The following is an 11,176-nucleotide window of genomic DNA, read 5'->3' on the forward strand; positions in this document are numbered from 1 at the left end:
GGCTTTGGCCGTGTTTAAGAATGGTCTTCCTAATATGAGAGGTACTCGAGAATCTTCTTCCGTGTCCAGAATAACAAAATCGACTGGAAATACTAAAGTACCAACTTTAACTAGCATGTTCTCCATTATCCCTCTAGGATATTTTACTGATCTATCGGCTAGTTGTATAGAAGGTCTAGTTTAGCGTATAATGAATACGGCATTAAATTTATACTAGCACCTAAGTCTGCCAATGCTTCTATTGAACTAAGACTACCCAGAAAACATGGAATTGTGAAACTTCCTGGATCAGATAATTTTTCTGGTATCTTATTCAACAGCACTGCAGAACAATTAGCATTCATACTAACAGCTGAGAGTTCTTCCATTTTCTTTCTATTTGTAATTAGATCTTTCAGAAATTTAGCATATCTAGGCATTCCTGAAATCACATCAATGAAAGGAAGATTTACATTTATTTGTTTAAACTTATCCAAGAATTTAGATTGCTCGGCTTCAAGTCTCTCTTTTCTCATTTTACTTGGGTAAGGAAGTGGTGGTTGGTATGGTTTAACATAAGGTTTAGCCTTAATTGTGTTATCTTCATTAACCTTTTCAACTATCGGTTCTTTTTCCTTATCTTGTTCAGGTTTTGGTTCTTGTGGAGTAGGAATAGAGTCATCAGAAATTACAGGTATTTCAGGTGGTTTAAGTGTAATACCACTTCTTGTGGTAATAGCTTTAGCTGTTTCATTCCGGGGGTTAGCATTTGTATCACTAGGTAGACTTTCCGGTTTTCTTTCACCTATTAACCTTGCTAGGTTACTTACTTCTTGTTCCAAATTTTGAATAGAAGCTTGTTGATTTCTAAATGCTTGAGCATTTTGTTCATTGGTTTGTTTCTGAGATGTGAAAAACTGTGTTTGAGATTCAACTAGCTTCGTTATCATATCTTCTAAATTTGGATTTTTATCATCGGTTTGTGGTGGTTTGTTTTGAAAATTAGGTCTTTGCTGATTGTAAGTATTATTGGATAATTGTTGATTATTTGGACCTTGTTGGTTGTTGTATGGAACATTTTGGTTATAGTTCTGATTTTGATTGTAGATCGGTCTTGGCGGTTGATAATTATTCTGATAATTATTTCCAGGCCTTTGGTTTAGATATGAAACATTCTCTCTTTATTCCATTGTTAGTTCAATACTAAGACAATCTTTTGTCAAATGTGGTCCTCCACACTGCTCACAACTAATTCGTATTGAGTGAATATCTTTAGCCATCTTTTCCATTCGTCTCTCGACAGCATCTATCTTTGCAGAAATGGAATCTAAGTCGTGGCTAGAATCGGCTCTAGCTGCTTTAGATGATCTAACGATATATTTTTCTTGGTGCCACTCATGTGAGTGGGAAGCAGTGTTATCAATAATTTTGTAAGCATCAGTTGCGGTTTTCTTCATAATAGAACCACCAGCTGCTATATCGATGTCTTTTCTTGTAGTGATGTCGCATCCTTGGTAGAATATTTGTACTATTTGACAGGTGTCTAAACCATGTTGCGGACATCCTCTTAATAACTTTTCAAATCTTGTCCAAGCCTCATATAGAGTTTCATTTGGCTTCTGTGTGAACGTAACAATTTCTCCTTGAAGTCTCACGGCTTTAGATGCCGGAAAGAATTGTTTAAGAAATTTTTCAACTAAAACGTCCCATGTATCAATCGCTCCTTCAGGTAACGATTCTAACCAATCTTTGGCTTCTCCCTTTAATGTCCAGGGAAATAACATGAGATATATCTGTTCATCTTCAACTTCTCTTATTTTAAATAGAGTGCAGATCCTATTAAATGTACGAAAATGTTCATTTGGATCTTCCTTCGGCGCACCACTAAATTGGCATTGATTAGTCACCATGTGTAGAATTTGTCATTTGATTTCATAATCTGGCGCATTAATGTCTGGTTGAGTAATTGCGCGACCTTGGCCAGTGCGTTTAGCTCGCATTCGGTCTTCCATACTTAGAGGTTCCAGATTCTCCATGATTGAATTTGTTGAATCTGAATCACTAGAGGATTCTGATTTAATGGTTCGTTCCTCGACAATCTACGTTTGAATGATTGGTAGTTCCGGAGAAAAGATTAGTGGTTCAGGATCTATGAATCGTCCCTGAATATTCTCCGGATTCTCAGTTGTGAGGTCGGGTTCAAAAAATGGATTATCGAAAATTTGTATTGGAGTACTTGGTCGACTGGATAACGATTCTAAAGAAAAATCAACGGCGACAATATTTGCTAGATGTCTTGATCGAGTTACACGTGGTGAACGTACAAAAGGTGGTGAACGTTTTGCTCGGTGCATTCACTGAATATCCTATTAGTTATAAAAATAAGAAAAATTATATAAGTTATCAAATTAATAGACTTTTCTGATTTTGCCCATGTTTCGAATAGCCAAAAGATGCAGCAGAGGGGCAGGATTCGTTTGGTCTCAATATAATTGAGTACTGTTTGGCTCCAATAACCCGGTCCACGTACAATTCCAACTATTACTACGAACCAGAAAATTTTGATGTCTATCAATTTAACAGCTTAAAATAAATTTTCGTAATTTAAAGAAATTTAGAGAAGAAGTAGAAAATAAAATCTAAGTCCTAAAACTAGAATGGCGAGAAATAAGAAAGAAAAAGAGCGCGTCGAAAAACGTCGAAAAATAAAAGATTGGAAAATAATAGGCGTCGAAAAATAAAAATAAGAAAGTAGCGCGTCGAAACTTAAAAAGGAACTAAAAACTAAAAATTAAAAGTTGAGTCTAAAAATATTAAAGCTTAAAAGAAATACTATATCCCAAATGGCAATAACTTAAAAAGGTACTAAAACTTAAAAAGGCGTCGCAAAATTCTAAAGCACCTAAATCTTAGTCTAAAGAAAAAGCACTTAAGGGATTTTACGGCAAAGCCTAAAAATCTAGAAATAAAAATACTATGGTAAGAACTATGACTTAAAACTAAATATGAGCGAAAAATACAAAAAATACGCTAAAACGAATAAAAAGGGACAAAATATAAAAATATACTTAAAGTTGTAAAAAGTACAATGTTTATAAAAATATTATTTTTATATTATTTATTTTATAAAACTATTAATTTTATAATTTAATTAAACTAACTATAACTTAAATTACAAATTAAATAAAAACTAAAACTAAATAATAAATTAATTATAACCTAATTAGGGTTTTATAATAATAATTAAATATACACCGTAATTAATGCTGAATTAGGGTTGTTTGTGGCCTGTCAGAAGACCTCATGCGATCGCATGAGTTTTTGCCTTCGGACTCATGCGATCACATGAGCTAGGTTTTTGGGCCACGGTCTGGGCTGCTACAGTACCAGGCCGAGAGTTTTTATATTTTTTTTTCTATTTTAATGATTTATATATTTATAATATATTTATATAAATTAAATAAAACTTATATTTTTATAAAATAAAGATAAAGAAACTTTTATAGAACTTATATATTTAACAAACTTTTAAAAATATTTATATTTTTGTTTTTCTTTTTATATTTTTGCAATTTAAAACGTATTTTTACAAAAACGTATTTTTACAAAAGGAAACTAAAAATTAATAAAAAAATTTTTATAGCGTTGCTCTTCCGGCGTTTAAGCAGGAATGTTCCCCGGCAGCGGCGCCAAAAATACTTGATGTTATGCGAGGTGTATATGAAATAGCTTATGTTTTACTAGGAAAAACTATTAAATACGATACAATTTTACACAAGATATTTTTTTATTTATAGAATGGATATACCTAAACCTTGCTACAACACTTATAGGCAGTATACCTAATCGTACAGTAGTGTAGTTTTTAGTAAGTCCGGTTCGTTCTACAGGGAAAATTAAACAAGCTTAACGCTATATTAGTTTTAATTTATAAAAATACAAATATATATATAAGTAATATTATTATTATAAAAAGGGGTTTTTACCGTTTAATGACCGGTTTGTCGATTTTAAAACTTTAGTCGCAGTTAAAACCAAATGTAAAATATTAAATAAATAAAAGACTTAATTTAAAGCGTAAAGTAAATAACGATAATAAAATTGCGATAAATAAAAGTGCGATAATTAAAAAGTACGATAATTATAAGTGCAATTAAATACAATGACAATAAATAAAAGAGCGATAATTAGAAGTGCAATTAAATATGAAAATAAAGGAATTATGCTTATTTAAACTTCCGTAATCATGATGTTTGACGTGTTGATTTTAGTTTATTCCCATGGGTTAATTGTCCTTTGTCCTGGATTATTTAATATGTCCGTCTGGTTTTTGTCCATAACAGTCCATCAGTCATAAATATAAAGTGCGAGTGTCCTCGTCAAATTATCCTTATACCCGAAGTCAAATATTCCAACTAATTGGGGACTTAAACTGTAACAAGGTTTTAATACTTTGTTTAATAATTACACCAGGATATCGACTGCGTGTAACCCAAGGTTTTAATACTTTGTTATCAATTATGCCAAGTGTCCTTGTACATATTTTCACCCCTGTTTTAATAATTCCATAGACTATTAATCCATTCCCGTGTCCGGTTAAATGAACGATTATTCGTACATATAAATATCCCGCCCATGGTGTCCGATCGAGTGTATATGGTTATTTATAGGTACGTTCAATTGTAAATCTTTATATTAAAATTAACAAACTATCATTTAGTTAAACAAATATAAAGCCCATTAATAGCCCATAGTCTAATTTCCACAAGTGTCGTTCTTTTGTCCAAACCCCAATTATGGTACAAAGCCCAATTACCCAATTTTAGTAATTAGCCTAACATCATGATTACTTCGGTATTAAATAAGCATAATAATAACTTAGCTACGAGACATTAAATTAAAAAGGTTGAACATAACTTACAATGATTAAAAATAGCGTAGCGTTACACGGACAGAATTTCGACTTACACCCTTACAACATTCGCTAACATAACCTTATTATTAGAAATTAAAATTAAAATTAAAATTATAATATATATATATATATATATATATATATATATATATATATATATATATATATATATATATATTACGTATGAAGGAAGAAGAAAAAGATGTGTTTGATGTTCACCAAAAACGCGATTTTTATAGGCATGTCAGCTGCTACAGGGGCTCATGCGATCGCATGAGCTTTGCTCCTCTAGGCCATGCGATCGCATGGCCAGCTGGAGAGGCTCACATGTCTTGGTTTTTTCTGCCGACGGTTTTTATAATATAATATAATATATATATTAATTTTAAGAATTAATTATATATTATATTATATTCATGTGCATAGTTGACTTTTAATTTTTAGTCCGTTGTGTCGAGCGTTGAGAGTTGACTCTGGTCCCGGTTCCGGATTTTCGAACGTCCTTGCGTACAATTTAATATCTTGTATTTTGCGTTTTGCGACTTGTACTCTTGTAATTTTGAGACGTTTCTCATCAATAATTGGAACCACTTTGATTGTATTTTGTACTTTTGAGCTTTTTGGTCGTTTGCGTCTTCAATTTGTCGAATCTGTCTTTTGTCTTCACCTTTTATTATTTAAACGAATATCACTTGTAAATAGAACAGTTGCAACTAAAAGCTTGTCTTTCTTGAGGGATAATGCTATGAAATATATGTTTGTTTTTAGCATTATCAATATGCATGCTCATTTATTGTTACTGTAGAACCTTTCATATTCTACCATGTTACCAGCAGACGTACCAGTAATCTCATTGCTTCTTGGTTTAAATCTCTCCGATAAATCATTATATTTATTCATTGAAACCCTATCATATACTCATCCGCATCTTGTAACGAGAAATGCCATACCAATTACCGGGATCAACAATTAGTACTTTGAAAACTCACAGCATATCTACATCAACAGTTATATGTATACATATAACATTTATCTCATAGAATTATGATCTTCCATTCTGAAATTTTGAAGAGCATTCAGTCTACAAATCAATACTCTGAATATTGAAAAGTTGAATGAAGTAACAGAAACTGTAGACAACCGTAAATGACCGTAACAGTCAGAAGTTGATGGTAAAGAAGGATACGTTGGAAAAGCTCAGAAAAGTTGGAACTGGAAAACGAATTGAGCTAACCACGAAGGAGACCAAGGACAAATACAAGGACTATACCCTATATTCAAAGAATCCAGATAATTCTGGATCCGATGAAATCTTTAGAGAATATCTTGCTCCGAAGTCATGTTAAAATCGTGCGGAAAAATTTTTCTACATCAACCTTCGAACTTAAAAATTCCAAAATATCATCATAAATATCTTCGATATTTCTGAAGATATTTTAATAAATATTCTCGTCCGAAATTATTTATCACTTCGTGCTATCTATATTACATCATAAAGGAAACTACTTTAGTTTCTAAATTTGTTTAAAAATTCGAGTTTGAAATATGAATGATTTTGAAGTAGTGTTGGAAACTGATGCATGAGTTAGTATAATATAATGACACTTGATCAACGTGATTATATTACAGTAAGTCATGCTGAGTTTCTAATGAAACGTGATGATGCACAGACCCTACCGTCATCATGTACCATGTTACACAACTCTTACATTCCATCTAATCTATAAACATATCAAGAACATAATTCTTGATAGTTCTACCTTTATCTTCTATTTTGGTAATTTGACAAATCAAATCGTGCTAATACATTCTTTCCTATTTAGAACATGATGTTCATTCAAAACTTCATACTTACGAATTCTGGACCATTACTCGCTTTACTAGAGCTCGAGAAGAGAATAAAAAGGCAAAGAGCTCCAAAATATAAGAGAAAATATAAGGCCCAATAACAACACGAAGGTTACAAACCGTGGATTTTAATACGAATAGCAATATAAAGACACGGTATAATTAAGAATAGTATCACCCCAAGGTAATAGTAGAAATAAACAGATTTTTCTGGTGGAAGATTGAAAAGAAGAATAACAGAAATGATAAATTAGAAAAATATCAAGGATTAGAACGGGGTTAAGCATTTTCACAATCTTTTGGATGTATGAACTAAGAAAGAAAGTATAGGAATGGTGAAATGGAACGGAAGAGCTTAATTTATAATGGAAGTATCAGACAGAGTAATCGAGATAGATCGTTATATTTAATTATGGAGATCTTAATTTCCTTATTCGTCGAAGAATTAAATCTTTCATATCTCGATGATTTTCTCTAAATCCCTCGAATTCCGAAAATCAACCGTGACTACGTCACCGGTTAAGTCAAATTTTCATTTACTCATTTTCACTCTGTTGTAATAGCTTCACTCGTACTCTTCGAATAATTGAATTGTTTTATCCATATTACCTCAATGATGATAAAACTCTATTTATCAACTCATATTCGTCATGAAAACATTTTTATTGTTAGCCATGACCACCTCACTCAAATTTCGGGACGAAATTTCTTTAACGGGTAGGTACTGTGACGACCCGAGAATTTCCGACCAAATTTAAACTTTATTCTTATATGATTTCGATACGATAACAAAGTCTGTAATGTTGAAGTCTCAAAAACCTTGAATTTTGTTTATGTAATCATTTGAACCTCGATCAAATCCCGACGATTCACGAACAATTATTTGTAAATAAATATGTATACATAGTATATAAATATAAATAAAAGAATATATAATATTATGATTTAATAAAGAGTACTTTAATTAATTAGAATGTAATGATTAGGATAATTAAGCTACTATTAAAATAATTATATATATATATATATATATATATATATATATATATATATATATATATATATATATATGTTATTATGAATCTATATAAGATTTCTATTAACTATTCAGTAAATGGCATCACATAATATAATATTACGTAAATAATAAATGGTATTACATTAAATTACAGGTTTGAATATAATTTGTATATTAATATTAGTTTGATTACTTTCATTATTATTATTATTGTTAATATATTATTTACCTGATATTTTAAATATAATTAAATATGTAAGTAGTATAAATATATATATATATATATATATATATATATATATATATATATATATATATATATATATATATATATATATATATATATATATATATATATATATATATATATATATATATATATATATATATGACCGAGATACAAAATTATTGATTGTATGAATACTATTATACATATAAAAATTAAATATTCAATGTATATATATTATGACATTACATAATTCATAATATATAATATTAATACATGTAATGGCAAAAATAAAACATGGTTGCTATATTTACTTTCATTAAAAACATAAATATTAATATTAGTATTATATGATACATGTAATTTGTGACACTATTTATTATTATTATAAGTATTATTTATTATTATTATCAGTGTCTTTAATACTAGTATTATTATTATTAGTTATTATTAATATAATTATTAATAACAATATTATTATTAAGTTTATATTTATTAATAAATGATAATAACAGATATAAATATTCCATATCATTATCATATTTAGCTTTTGACTATGATCTTGTTATTTAGCTCCAGATACTAACAAATGCCGTTACTAGTCTCTATCTGTTTTAACATATTTCTTTTGTTCCTTTATAAATTGGAATCAGATCAGACTCAGTACGTATCTGTTCAGCATTTTTTTTATTTTTATTTTGTTTCTACTTCTTTATTGATTGAACCTGTCGACGACTTCTTCAGCCATATATCAATCGAATATCTCTGATTGTGTAAAACTCATTCGAATAATCATCACATTTATCTCTACTCTTGCAAATTCAGAATCCAAAAACAGAAAAGATAGAACAGAAAAGAGTCGGCTCTGTTCTTCTCACTTTTTCACCATAATTATATTTCAAACGTTATTTCAAAATGTGTAAATGTAGTGTCCTTAGGATTCTTTCACTCAAACTAAGTGCAAGGTATCCAATTCCAATTCTTCAAAACAAGAACGAATTCCTGAGTTAAAGTTTTAGGTTTCTAAAAGTCAACTAATGTTCTATAATCAAATTCGTGTCTTCCGTTGTGATTTCACTCAAATTGACGACTTCAATAGATCATATGAGTGATTTGAAACTTACTTTGTGTTGTAACATTTTTCCAAAACGATTTCAAAATAAAAATCACTATATTAAATTTTTTTTTTTAAACCGTGACCAGTACAGCAGCAAGGGTGTTCATATATTTTTAGTGGTTTTTAATTAATTTAAATCCATATCAGTCACCTCTGTATTAGGTTTAAATACAAAAACTTAATCAGTAATTTGTTGCTAATGTATCTTGACCACTGATCGATTTAAATGTGGGAGAAGATGAAGAACAGCAGAAATGGGTTAAATAAAAACGGTTTATGGTTTATAACAGAAAAGTAAAAGCAGTGAGATGGTTTGGGTACGTGTAGGGTAAACGTGAGGTCACGGGTTCTAGCCTGGGTGTAGGCAGTCTTTTTTTGGAAATTTTTCTGTACGAGGTAGTTACTCTCATTTACTATTATTATTATTGCTATTACCATGATTATTATTATTGTTATTGTTATTAGTAATATAATTATAATTAATAGTATTGTTATTATTACTAATACAAGATTTATGAACATTTATTATTATTGTTATTATTAAGGTTATAATTATTATCATTATCATTATATCTAAAAGTATTATAATTATCATTAGTATTGTTATAAGTATTATTGATATTATTACTACTAATATTACATATGTATTATTGTTATTATAATTATGATCATTATTATTACTATTATCATTATTATGAACATATACAATTTATCATTATAAATATTATTATTAGTATCATTTTATAAATTGATAGTATTATTATGGTTATTATCAACAAAGGTATTAGTAATAAAATCATTACTTATCATTTATTATTAGTATTATGACTATTGACATAACTATGAATAATATTATTATTATTATGATCATTAACTTATCATTTTAGTGCTATTATTAACGTAAGTATTTTTTTTACAATATCGTTATTATTATTAGTAAATCATAATTTTTAAAACTATCATTTTTGTTACAGATAATATTTTGACCTAACATATATATTATAATTGTACTAATAGTTTATATACCTATATATAAAACATATTAACATTATTTACATAAATACTTATATATATAACAAACCAATGAATTTTAGATATAATACTAACCATATAAATATATATATAGTTATATTAATATAATTAAATATATAGATATTAATCATTTTAAATATATATAAAACATAAATATATAACTATATATGTAATAATCATTTACAAATATATATATATATATATATATATATATATATATATATATATATATATATACAAATTAAACAGATAATATATAAAGAGATAGTATATGAAATTGTTCGAGTACGGTTATATGTATTAATGAAAATACAAATGATATAGGTTCGTGAATCCGAGGCCAACCCTACACTTGTTCAATGACGTCATATGTATTTTTACTACAAAATACAGTATAGTGAGTTTCATTTGCTCCCTTTTTAATTGCTTTTGTAATATATAATTTTAGGCTGAGAATACATGCGCTGCTTTTATAAATGCTTTACGAAATAGAGACAAGTGATTAAAAATGATATTCTGCGGATTGATGTGCTAGGTAATTTAATTACATGTTATAAGAGCATGTAAGCGCGAATCCTAAAGATAGATCTATCGAGCTTAACACCCCCATCCTGTAGGCTGCACTAGACATAAGAGCTAGTGCGCGGATGTTTAGTACTTCGAGGATTATTTATACACTTGCGAGTGTACATATCCATCTTTGCGAAGATGACTTATCATATTATTGTTAAGGTTGGTTACTGAGGCCTCAACATAAGCAGAACGATTTTATACACTTGCGAGTGTACATATATTTATAAATGGAAATCTTGTGGTCTATTAATATATTGAAATGATTGATATGATAAACCTATGAACTCACCAACCTTTTGGTTGACACTTTTAAGCATGTTTATTCTCAGGTACGAATTAAGTCTTCCGCTGTGCATTTGATCATTTTAAAGATATTACATGGAGTCGTTCAAGACATATAGAGGTCTGTACCTCGCAATGGAACCAGTTGTTGAAGACTTCGTCCAGGTGGATTAGGACGGGTCATTA

The 11,176-nt window shown here is 29.0% G+C and overlaps 1 non-coding gene across 1 annotated transcript; it reads left to right on the top strand.

Moving 5' to 3' along the window:
* The first annotated feature begins 1,524 nt into the window (after positions 1 to 1,524).
* Positions 1,525 to 1,631, top strand: LOC139850951 (small nucleolar RNA R71). The gene has a single exon (XR_011760323.1). It is a non-coding gene; the product is annotated as a small nucleolar RNA R71 (small nucleolar RNA).
* Positions 1,632 to 11,176: the final 9,545 nt, after the last annotated feature.

This window comes from Rutidosis leptorrhynchoides, chromosome 5 (assembly GCF_046630445.1).
Source record: "Rutidosis leptorrhynchoides isolate AG116_Rl617_1_P2 chromosome 5, CSIRO_AGI_Rlap_v1, whole genome shotgun sequence".
In the NCBI taxonomy this organism is placed as follows: domain Eukaryota; kingdom Viridiplantae; phylum Streptophyta; class Magnoliopsida; order Asterales; family Asteraceae; genus Rutidosis; species Rutidosis leptorrhynchoides.